This window comes from Bos taurus, chromosome X (assembly GCF_002263795.3).
Source record: "Bos taurus isolate L1 Dominette 01449 registration number 42190680 breed Hereford chromosome X, ARS-UCD2.0, whole genome shotgun sequence".
In the NCBI taxonomy this organism is placed as follows: Eukaryota; Metazoa; Chordata; class Mammalia; order Artiodactyla; family Bovidae; genus Bos; species Bos taurus.
The window spans coordinates 9,528,273-9,552,077 of NC_037357.1; the positions used below are offsets into that span (position 1 = coordinate 9,528,273).

General features: G+C 39.2%; 1 protein-coding gene across 1 annotated transcript in view; it reads right to left on the reverse strand.

Moving 5' to 3' along the window:
• The window catches only part of TENM1 (teneurin transmembrane protein 1), a 916,085-nt gene that overhangs the window by 868,027 nt on the left and 24,253 nt on the right, over positions 1-23,805 (reverse strand). The window lies entirely within an intron of this gene.

Below are 23,805 nucleotides of genomic sequence, written 5' to 3' on the forward strand. Positions count from 1 at the left end.
CCTCAGATATGCAGATGACACCACCCTTATGGCAGAAAGATGAGGAACTAAAAAGCCTCTTGGTGAAAGTGAAAGAGGAGAGTGAAAAAGTTGGCTTAAAGCTCAACATTCAGAAAACGAAGATCATGGTATCTGGTCCCATCACTTCATGGGAAATAGATGGGGAAACAGTGGAAACAGTGTCAGACTTTATTTTGGGGGGCTCCAAAATCACTGCAGATGGTGACTGCAGCCATGAACTTAAAAGACGCTTACTCCTTGGAAGGAAAGTTATGACCAAACTAGATAGCATATTCAAAAGCAGAGACATTACTTTGCCAAAAAAGGTCCATCTAGTCAAGGCTATGGTTTTTCCAGTGGTCATGTATGGATGTGAGAGTTGGACTGTGAAGAAAGCTGAGTGCCAAAGAATTGATTCTTTTGAACTGTGGTGTTGGAGAAGACTCTTGAGAGTCCCTTGGACTGCAAGGAGATCCAACCAGTCCATTCTAAAGGAGATCAGTCCTGGGTGTTCTTTGGAAGGACTGATGCTAAAGCTGAAACTCCAGTACTTTGGCCACCTCATGCGAAGACTTGACTCAATGGAAAAGACTCTGATGCTGGGAGGGATTGGGGGCAGGAGGAGAAAGGGAAGACAGAGGATGAGATGGCTGGATGGCATCACCGACTCAATGGACATGAGTTTGGGTGAACTCCGGGAGTTGGTGATGGACAGGGAAGCCTGGTGTGCTGCAATTCATGGGGTCGCAAAGAGTCAGACATGACTGAGTGACTGAACTGAACTGTGGGCCCTTGCCAGCAGAAAAGCTTTTATCTGGTTGTCTTTGCCTCAAGCAATCAGCGTGTTATAGAGATTCTCAAGGGATTCTATTTCAATTCAGCTAACAATTGTTGAGTGCCTACTATGTGCCTGGTGCTGGGAGACTCAGAGGAACTCAGAAAAGGATTCAGTAAGGGAATGAATTCCTTGACTTCATCTCTGTTGCTCTCTGTTTTCACTGTAAAAATTAGAATGGCTATTGATAGAATTTTACCATGCTGTACTGGATTCATTAGGGATAAGCATATGGACTTGGGGATACACCTAATGAAGCATCTGTGCAGTTAGAATTAAAATCCATAACCTTAAGGTAATTCTCATATTTCTTTTTACTTTATCACCATAGTTCCTATCACTGATGATATGTGTCCCAGCATATATTTCCTACTTCTACTTCTTCAATAACTCATTGAAATCTGATATCTGCTCTTTCTACTCCACTGAAATTGCTCCTTAAATAAAGGTCACCAAAGAGTCAAAGTGCCAAGTGCCTCTTTCAATCTTCAGTCTCTTCAACTTTTCTGCAACAGGTCACAGTGCTGACCACCCTCATACCTCTTGATTCCCTCTTTTCCCTTAGACTTCAAAATATTACATTATCATGGTTCTCATATTCTCTCTTTGACTGCCCCTTCACTAAGTTCTTGATTGGCTACTCTTCTTCCACCAGCATCTCAGGTCTCTTCCTCAGTCCATTTTATATGCTGTGTTTTGTTTACTCTTTATATTCTCTGCATGGGCAACTGTACCCATTGCTGCAGATTCAGTTGACACTCAAACTCTGAATATACTGGTGACTTACATGTCTACTACTCCAACCTTAATCTCTTACCTAAATCCCAATCTCACAATCACAATAGTCAGTTAACTTTTACTACATTAAGCACCTCAAAGACACCATGTCTAGAACGTAACATTTTTCCCCATCACAAATCTACTCCACCTCCTAAATATGCAATTTCATTTAATAGTACCCAAATTCCCATTTGCCAAAGGATGAAACTTTGGAGTCATTTTACCTTCCCTTTCAGTCTTAACACTGCATCTTGCATGAGTTTTCAATGTCTTAAAATTCAGTTGTCATAATATCTCAACCATATACCCATCTCTTACTGCACCCATTGCCAATACTTTAATTCAGACAACCATTAACTCTTTCCTGGGCTGTGCTAATGACCTCTTAAACGGTATGCCTGCCTCTAGTCCCTAGAGGAAGCTGGAAATAAATTAGTAGTGGCACTATGTGGTCAATAACTCCAACAGAGAAGTGGTTCTTTACTCAAAGCGACTCTCTTGCTTCATATTGCCCCATGTACCCTAGGGTATGTGGCATTAGCCAGTGACTAACCTTTACCATATGTTGTCACAATCAGAAAACTTATTCGGCATTGACAATATCATCATAATAGCTACCTAGAAAGCATCAATAGCTAATTTTCAAGACAGACTGTTTTAACTATCCTATGCCTCAAGAACCCCATGAACAATATGAAAAGTCAAAATGATATGGAAGCAGAAGATAAGCCCCCACCTCCAGGTCGGTAGGTGTCCAATATGCTACTGCGGAAGAGTGGAGAAATAGCTCCAGAAAGAATGAAGAAGCTGTGCCAAAGTGGAAACGATGCCCAGCTATGGATGTGTCTGGCAGTGAAAGTCAAATCTGATGCTGTAAAGAACAATATTGCATGGGAACAATCTTGCATAGGAACCTGGAATGTTAGATCCATGAATCAAGGTAAATTGGACATGATCAAGCAGGAGATGGCAAGAGTGAACATCGATATTTTAGGAATCAGTGCACTAAAATGGACTGGAATGGGCAAATTTAATTCAAATGACCATTATTTCTACTACAGTGGGCAAGAATCCCTTAGAAGAAATACAGTAGCCATCATAGTCAACAAAAGAGTCCCAAACGCAGTACTTTGGGTGCAATCTCAAAAATGACAGAATGATGTCTGTTCATTTCCAAGGCAACCCATTCAACATCACCGTAATCCAAGTTTATGCCCCAATCATTAATACTGAAGAAGCTGAAGTCAAACATTTCTATGAAGACCTACAAGACCTTCTAGAACTAATACCAAAAATACATGTCCTCTTCATTATAGGAGACTGGAATGCAAGAGTAGGAAGTCAAGAGATACACCTGGAGTAACAGACAAGTTTGGCCTTGGAGTACAAAATGAAGCAGGACAAAGGCTAACAGAGTTTTGCCAAGAGAACACTCTGGTCACAGCAAACACTCTCTTCCAACAACACAAGACTCTACACATGGACATCACCAGATGGTCAATACTGAAATCAGAGTGATTACATTCTTTGAAGCCAAAGATGGAGAAGCTCTATACAGTCAGCAAAAAAAGACCTGGAGTTGACTTTGGTTCAGATCATGACTTTCTTATTGCAAAATTCAGACTTAAATTGAAAAACGTAGGTAAAACCACTAGACCATTCAGGTATGACTTAAATCAAATCCCTTATGATTATACAGTGGAGGTGATGAAGAGATTCAAGGGCTCAGATCTGGTAGACAGAGTTCCTAAAGAACTGTGAACAGAGGTTCATAACATTGTACGGGAGGCAGTGACAAAAACCATCCCAAAGAAAAAGAAATGCAAGAAGGCAAAATGGTTGTCTGAGGAGGCCTTACAAATAGCTGAGAAAAGAAGAGAAGTGAAAGACAAAGGAAAAAGAGAAAGATATACCCATCTGAATGCAGAGTTCCAAAGAATAGCAAGGAGAAGAAAGCCTTCCTAAGTGAACAATGCAAAGAAATAGACAAAAACAATAGAACAGGAAAGACTATAGAGATGACTTCAAGAAAATTAGAGATACCAAGGGAACACTTCATGGAAAGATGAGTGTGATAAAGGACACAAATGGTAAGGACCTAACAGAAGCCAAAGAGATTAAGAAGAGGTGATAAAAAAATACACAGAAGAACTGTACTACAAGGTCTTAATGACCTGCATAACCACAATGATGTGATCACTCACCTAAAGCCAGACATTCTGGAATGTGAAGGCAAGTGGGCTTTAGAAAGCATTACTATGAACAAAGCTAGTGGATGTGATGGAATTCCAGTTGAGCTATTTCAAATCCTAAAAGATGATGGTGTAAAAGTGCTGCACTCAATATGTTAGCAAATTTGGAAAACTCAGCAATGGCCACAGGACTGGAAGAGGTCAGTTTTCATTCAAATCCCAAAGAAGGGCAATGCCAAAGAATGTTCAAACTACTGCACAATTGCACTTATTTCACATGCTAGCAAGGTAATGCTCAAAATTCTTCAAGCTAGGCTTCAACAGTACATGAACCAAAAACGTCCAGATGTACAAGCTGGATTTAGAAAAGGCAGAGGAACCAGAGATCAAATTGTCAGCATCCACTGGATCACAGTAAAAGCAAGGGAATTCCAAAAAAACATCTACTTCTGCTTCATTGACTATGCTAAAGCCTTTGACTGTGTGGATCACAACAAACTGTGGAAAATTCTTAAAGAGATGGAGTATCAGACCACCTTACCTGCTTCCTTCAAAACCAGTATGCAGGTCAAGGAGCAACAGTTAGAACCAGATATGAAACAATGAACTGGTTCAAAATAGGGAAAGGTGTATGTTAAGGCTGTATATTGTCACCCTGCTTATTTAACTTATATGCAGGGTACATTATGCAAAATGTCCAGCTGGATGAATCACAAGCTGGAATCAAGACTGCTGGGAGAAATATCAACAACGTCAGATATGCAGACGACACCAGTCTAATGGAAGAAAGTGAAGAGGAACTAAAGAGCCTTTTGAGGGTGAAAGACAAGAGTGAAAAAGCTGGCTTAAAGCTCAACATTATAAAAACTAATATCATGGCATCTGATCTTATCACTTCCTGGGAAATAGAATTGGAAAAAGTGGAAGCAGTGAGAGATTTTATTTTCTTGAGCTCCAGTATCACTGTGGATGGTGACTGCAGCCATGAAATTAAAAGACAGTTGCTCCTTGGAAGATAAGCTATGACAAACCTAGACAGCATATTAAAAAGCAGAGACATTACTTTAGCGACAAAGGTCCATCTAGTCAAAGCTATTGTTTTTCCAGTAGTCACATACAGATGTGAGAGTCGGACCATACAGAAGGCTGAGCGCTGAAGAATTGATGCTTTCAAACTATGGTGCTGGAGAAGACTCTTGAGAGTCCCTTGGACTGCAAGGTGATCTAACCAGTCAATCCTAAAGGAAATCAGACCTGAATATTCATTGGAAAGACTGATGCTGAAGCTGAAGCTCCAATACTTTGGCCACCTGATGCGAAGAGCTGACTCATTAGAAAAGACCCCGATGCTGGGAAAGATTGGGTGCAAGAGGAGAAGGGGGTGACAGACCATGAAATGGCTGAATGGCATCATCGACTCAAGGGATATGAGTCTGAGCAAACTCCGGGAGATAGAGAAGGACAGGGAAGCCTAGCATGCTGCGTAAGATTGCAAAGAATCGGAGATGAGTTAACAACTGAACAACAACAATTCTACATAGGTTGGCTATGAGAAGCAAAAATAAAGATGTCCCAGGATATTATTAAGGATAGAGAAGTTGGTTGGTATTCCTTCAGGAAGAGTAGTTTGAAACATCTTTCATATATGAGAAAATACGTGCTTAAAAATATTCATGACCTCTGCTTAATGTTTAGCATGGCAGTAACTTCTGGAATATGGTTTTGACAAATGAACTACTTCTCTTCAGAAAAGACTATTTCCTAGCAATATCATATTCTTCAATATGGATTATTTTCAACATGATATATAAAATAAAGGACCTTTTAGTCACTTTTCATTCTCAACCAGTCTCCATTCTATAAATTTTAATTATAAGTTATCAAATTCTAAAACACTGAAAATAATTTTAAAAGTATACTATATGGGTTTTTGTCATTTCTTTGCTCAAGGATTTATTTTGCTATGGGTGATAACTTAAGTCTGTTTCCTAACACCTAGTAATTCTAACATATCTTAGTACTGCCTGCCAATATCTTATGCAACTCTTAAAAGGCTGTATTGACACAACACTGAAACTTCTAGCTGAAAAGCCAAATTTTTAAGTTATCTACAAGCTGGGTTGCCTGTAAGCCATGAAACAACAAGCTTAAGTAATTTTTTTTTTCTGAGTGTAATTAACACATAGTGCTTCTATAATAATGAGCTGATTTGGAGAGAAACAAGTGAATTCAATCAAACTGGTTATTTTCACAACAGTTCCAAGTCAGTTAATTTCAAAACAACTAGGTCTTTGATTCACTGCACTCATGTGTGTACACAAAACCTGAAATGGCCATTTATTTAAGTAATGTACAGACGTAGCTTGGGGCTTCCCTGGTGGCTCAGTGGTAAAGAATCTGCCTGCAATTCAAAAGATGTGAGTTCAATCTCTGGGTTGGGAAGATCCCCTGGAGTAGGACATGGAAACACACTCCAATATTCTCGCCTGAAAAATCCCATGGACAAAGGAGCCTGGTGGGCTATAGTACTTGGGGTGCAAAGAGTCAGACACGAAGCAACTGAGTAGCACAGATATAGCTTACTGTGGTAACCTTTTAAATGATAAACCCCCATCCTCCCAAGGCACTTTCAATCCCTCCAATATTATCATTTATCATGCCACATACCCGCTTAAAATCCTCAAATAATTTTTTCTTGCCTAGAAAATAAAGTCTGAGCTTTTGATTATGTCATTCTGTCCAAATGGAATATTTTCACTCCTCATCTCTCCAGATGGTAGATTTTCCTCAAGTTCCAGGGTCTCAACTCCTCTACAAAAGCATCGGTAACGACTACAGTCTGCAGTAAGTTTCTCTTCTCTTAATATGTATTGCACTTAAAACTTAAAGAACTTAAAGTTAACACTTGAAATGTCACAATTATTGCTTTGTACCCGGCAGAGTACCTAGCACATAGTAGACACTCCATGGACATTTGTAAACTTGCCTCATCGACTTCTTCCAATGGAATAAAAATGCACCTAAGGTGTGATAACAACCTTCCAAATTATACTTCATTTAGTAAATAGTAAGATAAAAGCTCTTTTCCTGTGTGCCTTTAATTCTCCACTGAATCAATGTTAATTTGTATAAGCATACCATAGTTGTAGGCAATGTTCTATCACTAAAGACATAACAGAGTGGGTCAACCTGCAATGGGCAGTAAGTTTCTGGAGAGGGAGTTAGGGCTTACTTCCAATACCAACCACCTCCTCCATTCAACTTCTACCAAAGAAGTATTCAAGGCTGTGTTTATGCCTAGAAAACAAACTCGATTCAGTAGGACAAGGATTGCTAAAGCTGGCATAAAAAGCTGTCAGTGACACAAATGACATTGAGTGTCTTGCATTACAGATTAGTTTACAGTGAGAAAGTGATTCTCATTCACATTATCTGGACCATCAAAAGAAACCTTCTATGTTAATTTGCATAACCTCTAGTTAATGAAATTATACCAATTCTTAACACCATTATGAGGCTGGAAGAGACACAGGAGGAGAAGGCGGGAAAGAACAGGATGGAGAAGGATTGGTTTTGCATATTAAACAAAAATGTGGAGGAAGTTGGATTTTTGCCATATTCTCTGGCTCTATTAATAGCCAATACACCCATGGTTCAAAACAAAATCATTAGGCACTAACATGGAGAAATGTGCATGCAGATCTGAGACATTATTTTATTTATAAGACATATTCTTCATAGGAAGCCTAAATTTACTTTACTACGCTGCATGAAATAAAAAGTGGAAAAAGGAGAATTTAGACACCTGCATCATAAAGGCATCACAGTGACAGGTAATGTTCCTTGATGTGTTGAGACTCCCATGGATACAGGTAGAGGGAAAAGAAGCAGGGATGTTTTTAATGACTGTTGGAAGACAAAGCTGAGCTACTTTTCTGTTCAACTTCTGAGAGACCAGTGGCACTAGGTCCACAATTCAAGCAGAGCATTATGCTAACTCCTTAACCTTGTCTCCACAGAGGACACAGGTAGTGAAAATTACATGAACTTTTTTGGGCAGAAAAAATTGTGTCTTCTCCTTGTTCTCCATATATTTTATCACTAGTATAATTAACAAAGTAGTCACATTTTTAAGCCATTGTGGTTGGCCTGAGTTATATTCTGGGTACTTCAAGAGCCACAGTTCTTGCCATTAGAGAGAAAACAATTTTTAATAAAGAATGAATCAAATGACTTGGTGCTCATGACATGTGAGTTTTGCACATGTGACACATATTGACATAGAGCATGTTTTGAGAACGCATATGGATGCACAACAGCATTGCAAGCAGAACAAACCTGTATCTGTTTCTCATTCTGTACCGTACTTGTTAGGGAGTAGAATCTAGTAACAAAATATCTTACTTTTTAAAGAAAACATATTATTAGGAATTTTTGAGAAACTTGGCCTATTTCATTAACACTTGGTAACTTTAAAAAATCATAAACACATCAGAAAATAACTCTGAAGTTCAAACGAAGCAACATTAGGGATGCCCATAAACACCATTTACAAATGTGTTACCATATAAATTTAAATAGTAGCCCTAACCAAGTTACCAACATTTGCTATTATTATTAATAGCTATTCTGTCCACTGTACTTCATTTTCTGTAGAGTATTTTTGCATACACTATCTTGATTTTTTATCACAGTAGCCTTGGGATATAAACTAGAAAACCAAGGCCTAGAGAGGTTATGTGTCTTATTCAATGACACACAGCTAGTTAGTAATAAAGTCAACAATTAAAATGAAAGGACCCAGATTACTAACCTTATACTTACAGTGCAAAAATGAAAGGCTTATTATGTTTACACTATAAAATATTAAATATTGATACTAGAAATATTTACATTTATTCTTATTAAAGAGATTTTTAGAGAAACAGAGTATCAAAAATGGTTGGATGTAAGGGTTGGTATAACTTTAATGTGTCTGTGAAATGAGATACAAATAATTGAAGACAGATAAAATTGTATATTGGGTGGTATCTAAATGACCGTGGAGTCATAAATTCCATTTCCCCATAATCAAATCCCCATAACTAGTTTGGTCTGTGGCTGTTAGCTTCAGCCAGATATGACACTATTCCTTAATCTTTGAGTTTCACCTGCAGAAAACAAACACTGCAATAGAATCCTGACAGGGCCTTTGCAATTAACTTACGAGATACCTATATGAAACAAGAGCCCATTCCTCTCAGGATTTAGTGCCCAACACACTCTCCCATTGACAAGATGCGGCAATTCTAGGTGACTAAGCAGTATCATACTATGTAGAGTCTGAATGCAGATAGTAAGGATACAAAATTCAAAACCGACTAAGCATTTGGCTTAAAGTAGCCTGAATAATATTTAGAACATAAAATCTGAGGCAAAATTGCCTGAACTGCAAACATCCCAAAGTGGATTTGAAAAAGCAGACAGCTGCTGCTGCTGCTGCTGCTGCTGCTAAGTCGCTTCAGTCGTGTCCGACTCTGTGTCCTGAAATTTATTATCATCACTGTCAATTGTGCAATAGCCTATACAAAATGATTTGGTGATTTCCGTCTCATTCCCAACGGGGCAGATAGTCACATCACTACAATCACTGTGAAAATGGTACGCTTGTTTATACTCTCAGTAGAAAGATCAAGAAACTTGTGGAGCATGGAGAATCTAATGGCAGGAAGTGGTCCCTCTAGGTGTGTGTCCGAGGGCACTTTTTAGGAACAATGACTTTTACTTTCATAAACTCTTGAATGTAAATATTTTGATTCCATTAAAAAAAGCCTCCAAACTCCTAGTTTCAGGGCTTTAAAATGAACAAGCCTTACCTGAATAACCTCAGTAATGAGATCTTCAAACCCTGGCCTTGATCACTGCAATTCCCCACCTTCCTCACAAGGTAAATAAAGAGGCCAGAATAAAGCAATCACAATTTTCTGGCTGGGGATATATTTGCAGATTGTTATATTCAGGCAAACGCATTGATGTTGCTTTGTTAATATGCCTGTGTGTCTCTGTGTGTCTGTATTGTACCTCCACAGCAAGATAAAAAGAATTCATAACTACACTGGTGGTGGTTTAGTCACTAAGTTGTGTCCAACTCTTTTATGACCCTGTGGACTGAAGCCTGCCAGGCTCCTCTGTCCATGGGATTTTCTAGGCAAGAATGCTGGAGTGGGTTGCCATTTCCTTTTCCAGGGAATCTTCCTGACCCAGGAATCAAACCCACGTCTCCTGCATTGCAGGAGAATTCTATACTACTGAGCCACTAGGAAAGCCCATTCGTGGCTATAAGTAAACATATTTCTATCATCTATTTATTCAATATCTCTTTTTCAGACAAATATACTTTAATAGGGTTCTAGAGTATTCTGGAATTGAGCATTGTTTGTCTTCAAGAGTAACCTAAGGCACTTGCCTTTCAGCATTTACTTCAGCCTCCAATCTTAACACCGGGCCTGGTATATGGTAGTTCAGTTAAGTCACTCAGTCGTGTCTGACTCTTTGCAACACCATGGACCAGGTTTCCCTGTCCATCACCAACTCCTGAAGCTTACTCAAACTCATGTCCATTGAGTCGGTGATGCCATCCAACCATCTCATCCTCTGTCGTTCCCTTCTCCTCCTGCCCCCAATCCCTCCCAGCATCAGGGTCTTTTCCAGTGAGTCAGTTCTTTGCATCAGGTGGCCAAAGTATTGAAGTTTCAGCTTCAGCATCAGTCCTTCCAACGAATATTCAGGACTGATTTCCTTTAGGATTGATTGGTTGGATCTCCTTGCAGTCCACGGAACACTCAAGAGTCTTCTCCAACACCACAGTTCAAAAGCATCAATTCTTCGGAACTCAGCTTTCTTTATAGTCCAGCTCTCACATCATACACAACTCTGGAAAAACCATAGCTTTGACTAAATGGACCTTTGATGGCGAACTAATGTCTCTGCTTTTTAATATGCTGTCTAGGTTGGTCATAGCTTTTCTTCCAAGGAGCAAGCGTCTTTATGGTAAGTATACAATAAACTTTTGCTCAATAAATGAGCTACTCTCATGCAGGGTTTACCCAGTTTTTTTGTGTTCCCTCAGTTCCTATGCACACTTTATACCTAAATTTCTTGTCTGGATCAAGGTACATGTATTTTGTCTTTGCTTGTATTTGGTGTTTGCTGTACATGGCAAACATATCCTAGGATAACACCCAATAACTCACGCTCTTATGTAATCCTCTCCCCTTGTTTGTGGACAGAATCTGTCGCTTGCTTCTAATCAACAGGATATGAAAAAGGCAAAGGGATTTTTCACGTATAATTAGGATCCCCCAAAGTGAAGAAGAACTAAAAAGCCTCTTGATGAAAGTGAAAGTGGAGAGTGAAAAAGTTGGCTTAAAGCTCAACATTCAGAAAATGAAGATCATGGCATCTGGTCCCATCACTTCATCGGAAATAGATGGGGAAACAGTGGAAACAGTGTCAGACTTTATTTTGGGGGGCTCCAAAATCACTGCAGATGGTGATTGCAGCCATGAAATTAAAAGACGCTTACTCCTTGGAAGGAAAGTTATGACCAACCTAGATAGCATATTGAAAAGCAGAGACATTACTTTGCCAACAAAGGTCCGTCTAGTCAAGGCTATGGTTTTTCCGGTGGTCATGTATAGATGTGAGAGTTGGACTGTGAAGAAGGCTGAGTGCCAAAGAATTGATGCTTTTGAACTGTGGTATTGGAGAAGACTCTTGAGAGTCCCTTGGACTGCAAGGAGATCCAACCAGTCCATTCTGAAGGAGATCAGCCCTGGGATTTCTTTGGAAGGAATGATGCTAAAGCTGAAACTCTAGTACTTTGGCCACCTCATGTGAAGAGTTGACTCGTTGGAAAAGACTCTGATGCTGGGAGGGATTGGGGGCAGGAGGAGAAGAGGACGACAGAGGATGAGATGGCTGGATGGCATCACTGACTTGATGGGCGTGAGTCTGAGTGAACTCCGGGAGTTGGTGATGGACAGGGAGGCCTGGCGTGCTGTGATTCACGGGGTCGCAAAGAGTCGGACACAACTGAGCAACTGAACAGGACTGAACTGGAACGTACAGGAGTGCTGGAGATGACAGATACAAATAGGTAAGCACAAGGCCCAGCCTCTAAACAGCAGCTACTGCTGTTGTCATTCTTATCTGTGTGCAGGGTTACAGGTTTCCTGAGTTTGGAGCTATCTGGTCAAAAATTAAAGAACAGATGAGTCTTTCAGGATGTCAGCCAATCTCCATTGGTTTTCTAAACCTGGAATAGATCTTGAGTGTAGAGTTTCTCTTTTAGCAATCCAGGTGATTTTCTCTCTCCCTTGAAAACATTTTGGGGGTCCCCACCCATTATATAAATAATACATGCTTTTATTAAAATAATTGTAAGATAAAAAAAATTGAAGGAACACTGTGGTGGTCAAGTTCTTAAGAGTTGAGGGGTGTTAGAGAGGAAATGCGGAGAAGGCAATGGAACCCCACTCCAGTACTCTTGCCTGGAAAATCCATGGACAAAGGAGCCTGGTAGGCTGCAGTCCATGGGGTCGCTAAGAGTCGGGCATGACTGAGTGACTTCACTTTCACTTTTTACCTTCATGCACTGGAGAAGGAAATGGCAACCCACTCCAGTGTTCTTGCCTGGAGAATCCCAGGGGTGGGGAAGTCTGGTGGGCTACCATCTATGAGATCACACAGAGTCGGACACGACTGAAGTGACTTAGCAGCAAGAGATAGATTATCCTGGGTAGATCTAACGTGAACAGAAGAGCCCTTTAAAAGACTGTTAAGGCTGTCTCTGAAGTTAGAGGTTATAAGTAGCAGAGATTCTTCCCCTCTCTCTCTCTCTGGCTAGCTTTGAAGAACCAACCCACCATGAATTTTATAGCTGGGAAGAAATCTGACAACAATATAAGGAAGTTGGGAGTGGATTTTTCTCCCCAGTCTAGCCTCCAGATGAGAACAAGCCCAGTCAACACCCTGATTGCAGCCTTGTGAGACTCAAAGCAGAGAAATCATGGAAGTCATGCTCAGATGTCTGACTTACAGAAATTGTGAGCTAATAAACTGATGTCATTTTCAGCCACTCAGGTTGTGATCATTTGCTCGAGGGCCAAAGAAAACCAATACACTCTGTGTGTGTACAGATCATATTTCTCATCCTAGAGGCTAAGCACTTTGAGGGAAGAAAGCACATCTGCTTTCCCTCTGTCTCAGTGTCAAGGGCTCAGCTAAGTACACAACACAGGCATACTTGCAGGCTAGAATAAATTGTTTCTACTTGTGAACAGTAGGTATTATACCGTACTTCCTGCTGAAACTGCTTTCTACTGAGGAAGCAAAATGCAATATACTGACTTCTGTTTTGTCACATATTTTTCAGCAGAGTGGCAAAAATTAGACACACATGAGAAAGAGTGAGAGTTGTGTACCTACTTATCAATGCATGAAGCTGAAAAATGACCACATTCCTTTTAAAGATGGCAATAATGTAAGATGAAAAAAATAATTCAGAAATCCAATTACAATGAACTGACTAACAAACTGGCTATGGTGGCCACACATGGCTGGTATAAATCAGAATTATTTTCCTCTTTCTTAATTTGCTTCTCAGTCAGGCTACAGCTTTGCTTTTAAAGTAACGGAGGTATTTGTTTCCTATCTGACTCTCAGATAATTTTTAATAGATTTAGTTTTATCTTAAAACTAAACAGCCCAAGCCCATGCTAATTTCCTTACATAAAATACAGCTCTCTTAATAGCTAAGTTTCTAATCAAAACCTTAACACTCTCCTTGCCAATCAAAGATCAATTTCTTAAACTCAGCAACACATAGGAGAAGCCAGTGTACAGGTCTCAGAGGAAAGAAGTCAAGGACCAGACAATCTTTCTGGTGTGGAAATATATTCTTTTCTGCTATGAATTTTTCAGAGTCAACTTTCTTTGGCTCTTTGACAGAGTCCTTTCTTCATTCTGTCTTTTTCTTCTTTTGTTCTCACTCTCTCTTTCTCTCCAGCTAAAATATTGTTTATTCATTACTATAAAGGGAAACAGTAAGTGTGAGAGATAGTATGAAAAAATCAAATCCTTCATACAGTTTTTATTATAAAAATCTAGATATATATTCTCATTTCAGTTGCTAGAAATATCAGACTTCAAGTAGCTTAATATTATTGGACAAGATGAAAGAACATAAAGTGTTATCAGTGACTTCTTGTTAATGCTGAGGTAGCAGCTACCAGGGAATTCTAAAGTCTGTTATTTAATTTAAGCAAGGCCTTTATCCCCTTGTTAAAATGCAAACAGCACTGAGAGACCATCCCTTAGAGCCTTAAGTCACTTTAGGGTTCCAAATGACTAAGTTTATCAGCTTCTTTTCTGAAAGTAGGCTTTATGTTTTTCAGGGAGTAGACACAAAGGAAGAGGGTAAACTTAAATTCTCTGGTTGCCTGAGGGACTAGGAGACATCCACCACTGAGACTTGAAAAAGTACACAAGAAAGTGAGATCCTCATTCAAAACTGGCAGAAGAATTTTATTGTATTCAAGCCCGAATGTGATATAGTGTCAGCTGTCTGTGTGGTTGCCTACTGCTACGAGTTGTAAGATTTTAATTTCAGATGCAAACTTGGTGGTTTTCCATTTTAATTAGTCATGAAAATGAATTAAGACAGTCTCATCATTCCTAATAGACATGCAAGGAAAAAGGACAAAAATATTACTGCACTGAATATATAGACAGTTGAAGAAGTTGACTCTGAAAAATTCATAGCAGAAAGGAATATATTTCCACACCAAGTACTTCTTGTGTACTATCTCCCCCATCGCATGGTCTTCATCACTTTTAGAAAATGCTCAATGATATATATCCTCTAGGGAATGAAATGTACTTGGAAGATCAGTGATAAACTAGGAAGCGGGCCTACTACTTCAGTCCATTCTTCTGAAACGTTTTCCCTAAACACCCTATAATTTAGTCATACCAGATGGTCGCTCAGACATACCATAGATTGCATGCCTTTATACTTTTACTTATTATAATATATCCAACTTAGATTCACTTTCCTACCTTTTCTAACAGCCAAGTTCCTATTCATTTTCTAAACTCCAAATAAATGTCACTTTTCTATAGTATATTCCAGATATAAAACATGAGGTACTGTCAGAAGCTTCCTTCTCTGTGATTCCAAATCACTTCATATATACATCAATTACTGTTCATATTACATGATATTGTAGAAGGGGTTTGTTTGTTTGCTTGTTTTTATGTTGATTATACCTCAACATCCAGACTAGGAACCCCGTGAGGGCAAAAAGGATCATCAGTCTTTACACACACCAGTCTTCCTCCAAACTCATCACAGAACATGATCGTAGTATGTGCTCAATTTATGTTGGCTGGACAGGCTTAAAAAATTTATATTAGAGGTCCAGAGAAGAAAAATAACCAAAATAGCTCTGTCCTGCCAAATAAGGGTTTGTTTCTTATAAATGGAATCCCCCAGATCTAAAGAACCAGAAACACTCTTTTTGGTTGGAATGTGACTTCAATTTAAGGGCTCGAGAGTAATAGTTTCGGGGCTTTCCTGATAGCTCAGGTGGTAAAGAATACATCTATGATGCAAGAGACACAGGAGATGGGGGTTAGATCCCTGGGTCAGGAAGATCCCCTGGAGAGGAAATGGCAACCCACTCCAGTATTCATGCCTGGGAAATCCCATGGACAGAGGAGTCTGGCAGGCTACAGTCCATGGGGTTGCAAAGAGTCAGACACCATTGAACATGCAAGCATGCATAGAGTAGTCATTTCAGAGGCAACCTCTATACTCTTTTTTAGCTACCAAAGAATCAACCACCCATGAAAAGAGACTATCTTTGTTTACACTCTAAATTCTTTCAATACAGGTGATAAGTGATTCACATCTCATCCAAATCAATTAATAATTCTATGTCCTTCATAATGTGACAAATTTAACGAAGGAAACAGCAGAAAGATAAGACATATTCTTACATTAAACACTCTTGCACTGTAGTGGGGGAGAGCATTTTAATGCACAAAAGATAATTAGATAAAATAGAGGACTATATAAACATGTAAAATTCTGCATGTTGACTATATAAACATTGTAGGAATTCAAAAAATGGGAAAGTCAGGCTAGAGTCATGTACCTTAGAATATTTCATGGACCTGAAAGGATGGGAAGAATTCAATAATACAGAGAGAATTGAAATAAAGGTTGCCTAAGATGGAGATCCAACCAGTCCATTCTGAACGAGATCAGCCCTGGGATTTCTTTGGAAGGAATGATGCTAAAGCTGAAACTCCAGTACTTTGGCCACCTCATGTGAAGAGTTGACTCGTTGGAAAAGACTCTGATGCCGGGAGGGATTGGGGGCAGGAGGAGAAGGGGACGACAGAGGATGAGATGGCTGGATGGCATCACTGACTCGATGGACTTGAGTCTGAGTGAACTCCGGGAGTTGGTGATGGACAGGGAGGCCTGGCATGCTGCGATTCATGGGGTCGCAAAGAGTCGGACACAACTGAGCGACTGAACTGAACTGAAGATTTTAAAACATCTTAAAGAATTCTAGATCATTCAAGGAAACTAAAAGATGATTCAACCTAAACTCATTTTACATAAGAAATAAACCCAGATAGAGAAACTGACCTACCCAAGGTCCCACAGTGCATGCATGTATGCAGTGCTGGGAGAGAATCTTCATTGTGCCTACCACTTCAAGTTGTCTCCTACAGCCTCACTTAAATTATATAGAGACTACTAGGTTTCTATTCAGAGAAGGCAATGGCACCCCACTCTAGTACTCTTGCCTGGAAAATCTCATGGACGGAGGAGCCTGGTAGGCTGCAGTCCATGGGGTCACTAAGAGTCGGCACGACTGAGCAGCTTCACTTTCACTTTTCACTTTCATGCATTGGAGAAGGAAATGGCAACCCACTCCAGTGTTCTTGCCTGGAGAATCCCAGGGATGGGGGAGCCTGGTGGGGTGCTGTCTATGGGGTTGCACAGAGTTGGATACAACTGAAGCGACTTAGCAGCAGGTTCTATTTGTATGGGGGAAGATGTGCTCAGATGCATACATCTTTCCTAGGAAAGAACACCCTGTTAAAACACTGTCCAGACCAATTTCTAAAAGAAAACCTGGAAATGTTGACAATATAACCATAAAAAGTTGGGTAAATCTATTGCATTAGATGACAACAGAAAATGACTTCTGGGGAGGGAGAGGCATAAAACCAGAATACCATTTCTATTATAGACTTTGTGTTATAGAAATGAGTTACGTCATCCTATACCCAGGGAGCAAGATTTCCCCAGAAGTATAACTGAACTTGTTTTATAAGTGAATTATATTTTTTTCTTTTTTCAAAATTAGCCAATGGTTAACAAAAATGGCACTGCCCACCAGAGACTATACTGAGACTGGTCCTCTGAAAGATAGTTTCTTCTGTTTTTACATGCTAATCCCTGACACACAGAAACAATTTTAATTTATGTTCTGGCAGTATCTGAGCCACAAGAAACTGAGGCTACCGACATCTGGCTTGATAAACCACATAGCTGTAAGCAAGTTTATAAATTAAATTATTTAAGTATCCCCATTTAATTTTCAGCATCTCTAAGGACAGGATGACAGACTGAAATGTGTCAAACTCAAAGAAAGCAGCCTAAACTCATCTCAAACATGACACTTAAAGCAATTCAATACCATTCCACATTTCACAAACAGACATGAAAACACATTTCACTCCATCAATATAATTTGTAGTGCCCAAGCAAAATCATGCCATGATATCCCATAAGAAGCATAATTTAGAATGGACATAAATTTTACTTAAAGATTCAATTATTACATTAAATATATGCCTATGTGGAAAAATCTCAGTGTGTTTGGTACAATCCCCTAAGTCTAATATATTAGAATGAATGAGGCAAGACATCAGGAGATTATTGTTCTCCCATTTGGGGACAGCATAGTTATCAGTATCATTGTCATTTATCGATTAAGTCATCCAAAATACATTTGTAAATACTTACTAGATGCTAGATGCTGGGGTCCAGCAGTGAATAAAGTTTATATAGTCTCCACCATCATGAAGATTATTATCTCACCATCACTAAATAAAATGTACTGATTGTCCTTCTAAAGCATTGGAACTCATTAATTCAGGATCAATTTAAATCCCTTTCCCCCTAGTAGCTCACGAAAGATATATAATACTTGCTCTGATAAAATATATACACTTGGCTACAAAAGGAACAGTGCACACATGCAGGAAAAGAAGGACTCCAAAAAATCTGGTTCCAAAAGTGACTTGCTCACTGTCGCTAGAGGTAGGAGGGAACTCATGCCTCAGTCAATCACAAAACCAAAATACACTGAGTTCCTGCTATGGACAGAGCTACATACTAAGCTGTAGTAGGGGACTAATAAGCAAGATGCTAAACTGTCTAAACTAGAGGTAAACCTCATGGCAGTGATACAAAAAAGAAAGGAGGGAAGTGAAAGACATTATGAAGCACCAATGGGACACACTGGTTGATTATATACAGAGAGCAAAGTATCAATACAAGAAAGGGGCAAAGAAAACTTCAAGATTTTAAGCCTGGGTAGCTGGAAGAATAAAGAAATTACTGACAGAAAGTGAGAAGGTGAATAGGGGATCCAACCTGAGAAAGATGATGACCTCACCATTAGAAACACAACGCATTTCTGATATCTGTAGACGATTCAAGTATACATGTGTGGCAGGAAGTTGGAGATATGGGACCATAGTACAGGAAATAGATATTTAAAAATTATTTACATAAGAAATGGTAGTTAGATTCATAAAGGTAGACAAAATCTCCAAGAAAAAAAAGGCAGAGAGAAAAAAATAATAATAGATCTTGGGTATATCTACAGTTTGAGTATAAGAAACAGAAAATAATCCAGGAAGAAATATCCATTTTCTTTCTTTCTTTTTGGCCATGTCATGCAGCTTGTGGGATCTTAGTTCTCCAATCAGGCAGCAAACTCCCTTACTCCCTGCAGTGAAAGCATGGAGTCCCAACCACTGGGCCACCACAGAAGTACTAAAATCTCCATTTTCTTTACTCAAGGAAACTTCACAGGAAATGAACAATACTGACATCAGGAAAAGAGAAGACAAGTTCTAGAATGGTGAAATGAGTAGGCAAAGGATTAGAGGACACAAGAAAACCAAGTTATTCTGATTCATTTTTTTTTCTTTCTTTCTATTCAGGCTAATGAAAACATTTTAAAGACTTATTTCAGAATATACCTACCAGAATCATCCTTTAGAGGGGTAACATTGGGCTCCTTTAGTAGGTAGCACCAGTGGTAAAGAACCCACCTGCCAATGCAGGAGACTTAAGAGACATGGGTTTGATCCCTGGGTCGGGAAGGTCCCCTGGAGAAGGGCATGGCAACCCACTCCAGTATTCTTGCTTGGAGAATCCCATGGACAGAGGAGCCTGGAGGGCTACAGACCACAGGTTTGCAAAGTCAGACACAACTGAAGAGACTTACCACACACACAATAAAAGCACTCTGTGCAGGTGTCTGAAATTCATTTCCCATATGAAAAGGTCCAGTCCAAGATTCAGATGCCTTAACTCAGGAGTTCCAAAATGTGAGCATCCAAACAAGAAAAACAAGTCAGATTTTTTAAAACTTGATTTCTTTTCTTAGTTGATTTAGTAACAAATAGAGATATAAGTGGTGCTTCCCTGGTGATTAGAATGGTAAAGAATCTGCCTGCAATGTGAGAGACCCAGGTTTAATCCTTGAGCCAGGAAGATCCCCTGGAGGAGGGCATGGCAACCCACTCCAGTATTCTTGCCTGGAGAATTCCATGGACAGAGGAGCCTGGAGGGCTACAGTCCATGGGGTCGCAAACAGTCAGACACGATTGAGCGACTTTCACTTTTAGAGACAAAATAGTAGCTGAAACCATATTCGTTTACTGGCCATACCACTTACTTACAAAGTAAAAAACACGAACTTGAGAATGAGAAGACAAAATATAAAATGAAGAAAGTACATTCACCCTCTTTTGCTAAATGCCAAGAATGAGAAAAAAAGATTCTATGTGTTTTGGCAAACTGGAAATTTAAGATGGGAAATCACTATTTAAGGAATAGTCTACATGCAGCCCCCTTTCCGATTCGAGTCTTATCCAAAAGTATTATTATTAAAGAAATGATCTTAAGACACTGGAAGTAACTATCAATTCTACGCGGATATCAAATTATTCTAGCACAATTTTATTTATCTCAATGATAAAATGAAAAGTCACAGAAGGCAAAATGATAAAATAATCTATTTTTATTTCTATAAGAAATTTGACCTAAATTACATGGCATCCTTAAAAACAATGAGAAAAAAAAGAGGGTTGCACTAGTGTTCAGTAACCTCATTACCCTGGATGGCCCCAACAAACCTGGAGGAGTGCTAAGGAGGGCCTATGGTGAAACTAAGAAATGAGTAGTGGGAAAGGGAAACAGAAAAAGATGTATTGAGAAAAAAGAAAGAATAGAAGGAGGGGAAAGGAATGCCATGACAAAGGTACCCAGTTAATATTTGTAAAGTGCTCAGAACAGTGCATGACCCACAAAATATATCAATCAATTTCAGTCGCTCAGTCGTGTCTGACTCTTTACGACCCCATGGACTGCAGCAGGCCAGGCCTCCCTGTCCGTCATCAACTCTCGGAGTTTACTCAAACACATGTCTTTTGAGTCGGTGATGCCACCCAACCATCTCATCCTTTGTTGTCCCCTTCTCCTCCTGCCTTCAATCTTTCCCAGCATCAGGGTCTTTTCCAATGAGTCAGTTCTTCACATCAGGTGGCCAAAGTATTGGAGTTTCAGCTTCAGCATCAGTCCTTCCAATGAATATTCAGGACTGATCTCCTTTAGGATGGACTGGTTGGATCTCCTTGTAGTTCAAGGGACTCGCAAGAGTCTTTTCTAACCCCACAGTTCAAAAGTATCAATTCCTTGGCACTCAGCTTTCTTTATAGTCCAACACTCACATCCATACAGGACTACTGGAAAAACCATAGCCTTGACTAGACAGACCCTTGTTGGCAAAGTAATGTCTCTGCTTTTTAATATACTGTCCAGGTCGGTCATAACTTTCCTTCCAAGGAGTAAGAGTCTTTTAATTTCATGGCTGCAATCACCATCTGCAGTGATTTTGGAGCCCCCAAAAATAAAGTCTGTCACTGTTTCCCCATCTAATTGCCATGAAGTGATGGGACTGGATGCCATGATCTTAGTTTTCTGAATGTTGAGCTTTAAGCCAACTTTTTAATTCTTCTCTTTCACTTTCATCAAGAGGCTCTTTAGTTCTTTGCTTTCTGCCATAAGGGTGGTATCATCTGAATATCTGAGGTTATTGATATTTATCCTGGAAATCTTGATTCCAGCTTGTGCTTCATCCAGCCCAGTGTTCCTCATGATGTACTATGCATAGAAGTTAAATAAGCAGGGTGACAATATACAGCCTTGACGTACTCCTTTTCCTATTTGGAACCAGTCTGTTGTTCCATGTCCAGTTCTAACTGTTGCTTCCTGACCTGCATATAGGTTTCTCAAGAGGCAGGTCAGGTGGTGTATATATATTTGCTAAATAAAGAATTCTACTCATAACACTGACAACAGGACTTCCTTACCCATTGTACAGTCATTCACATGTTTGAAAGCAGAAGCCTAGAGTAAAGGATTTTTCGAGATCTCCTGCAGCTCAATTATTTCACAGCTCTATGTTTCCCATAATTTTAAGAGGTTTCACTAGAGAAATTAACTGAGGGTATTTGTTGATGCATCAGAATCCTATTTTCTATGTCATCAGTTTCCGTTTTACCTAAGGGTATGCTAGAACTATTTCTTTGTTTATAGACAGCACTCATTTGGTAGATTTCCTAGAATTTGTGGGCCTTAGGTACTTCATCTAATACTAAACACATTAACAACTAGTATTCTTTAAACAGCCCATTCATTTATAAGGTAGCTCTGTCAGTAATTTCTACTGTAAATCATTGGGTACGCTGAACTCTGTGTTCCCATCAGTAATGAAGTAGGCATTTTTATTCAAATGTAGCAGGATGTTCAGCTCCCAGGATAATGATTAAGCGAAGATCTCCTTTTTTATTCTGCAGACAAAGCAGATACCGTACTTACAGTTTAGACTCTCAGGGACAAAAATCTTAATGGAGGCCAAGATTTCCTCAGACTTTATGGAAATAACTTTTGAAAAAGTTTGCATTCTGTAGTCCCTCTCTATGGCAATTCTGATTTCTTTTTCCTGGGGTCAAAATATTCTTGACAGGCCTCCCACTCCCTTGCTATTCTTTAATAGTACTGTCATTTCCTCACTTCTCCTTCTAATGAATATTTCATCTGTCTGAAGGAATAACCATTGTGTGTTTACCAAATGACAAAATGACTTACAAAAATGTACTTAACTGAAAATCAGCCTTTCTTAGAATTACCAGTCTTCTTTCTGCTCCTTTCTCTGCCTCCTCAAACTACTGTCAACAATAAAATGAGTAGTAACTTCATGTGCTCTCTTGTGATTAAAGCTATAAGCTTTATGCAAATTAGTACTCTTAGGTGGTATTCACATCATACAGTATGTAGATGTGAGCTTACACCAGGGCATGCAAGTAAATGCATCTTTTATTTTGTGTTCATACACAGTATACAAAAGAGTCGAACATCAATCAGAGTGCTTTTGAACAAAGCAGTGTATAAAAATAAATAAAATTAAGAAGGGCATTGAAAACTTGTATACTTTACATGAATTATCATTGAAGGTTTACATCATACACTGTGAATTATATCCATCCCATTTAACCAGGTGTGAATTTTGCAAACAGGAAGAGAACAAATAAGTCATCTATTACACACAGTGATAGTCAGCCATGTCACTGAAAGTGTATCTTTTAAAATTAAAGTTCACATGCAGTCATCATACAGATGAGTCTGGGAGAAAATAGGTGGCTGATGTATTCTCAGAAAACAGCCATTTAAAATCATATAAGTTGAATAGTTTCATCTGACATATGTCAGGCATCTAGCAAAAGTAGGACAATACTTGAAGGTCGCAAATTCAGTGTCTATCCTATAGAAAGGACCCTGACTACTTCAGATAGTGCACCACACAGCAAGGGATTACACGGTCCCTCTGTACTTATTTTAGAATTTCTGCCACTGATTTTTTTTTACCTTAACAAATAATATACAGTGATTCTCCATATACTTTGGAAGTATGTTAGGCTGAAGAAACAGTGATTTCAAATTTATTAAGGTGAGATGGAGCGCTGGACTTTGTCTCACGCAAAAGGTACTTTGCTGCATTCACCTGTCATGTTAACAATATTCTGGGACTGAAATAACACTCCTAAAGAAGATCTGCTCAGAGAGATTTTCCAGGAACCCTAAGAGCAATTTCTATTAACTCTGATTCCATTTCCTAAACATCCAGTTTTGGACTTTTTGTTGGGAAATAATGGATGCATTTCAGATCATAGCTTATCTGTAAACACTTAGGGAAAACCCAAGGCTTTTTTTTCAGCTTTGTGATTGTGTGTGTGTGTGTGTGTGTGTTCCCTGGAGTAGAGGAATAAGTACCAACCACACAATGCTTCCATTATCCTTAAAAGACTGGCACTAAATGCTGCAAGAAAATGAATTGAATCTACAAACCAAGTATTTCTGCCTCCATATTAAGGTAAGTCTACAGTTTCATGGAACTCTAAGCTAACAAGTAAATTGAGAATCTATACATCTATATATCTCTATCTATCTGTCTGTCTGTCTTTGTAAGGATATATTCTATGCCACAAAAGATCAACTTGTACAACTGCCCCCTTGCAACAAAATCAAGTCAGTTTATTTCTTCTTGCTTAGTATCTGCTTCTCTAAGGTCTCAT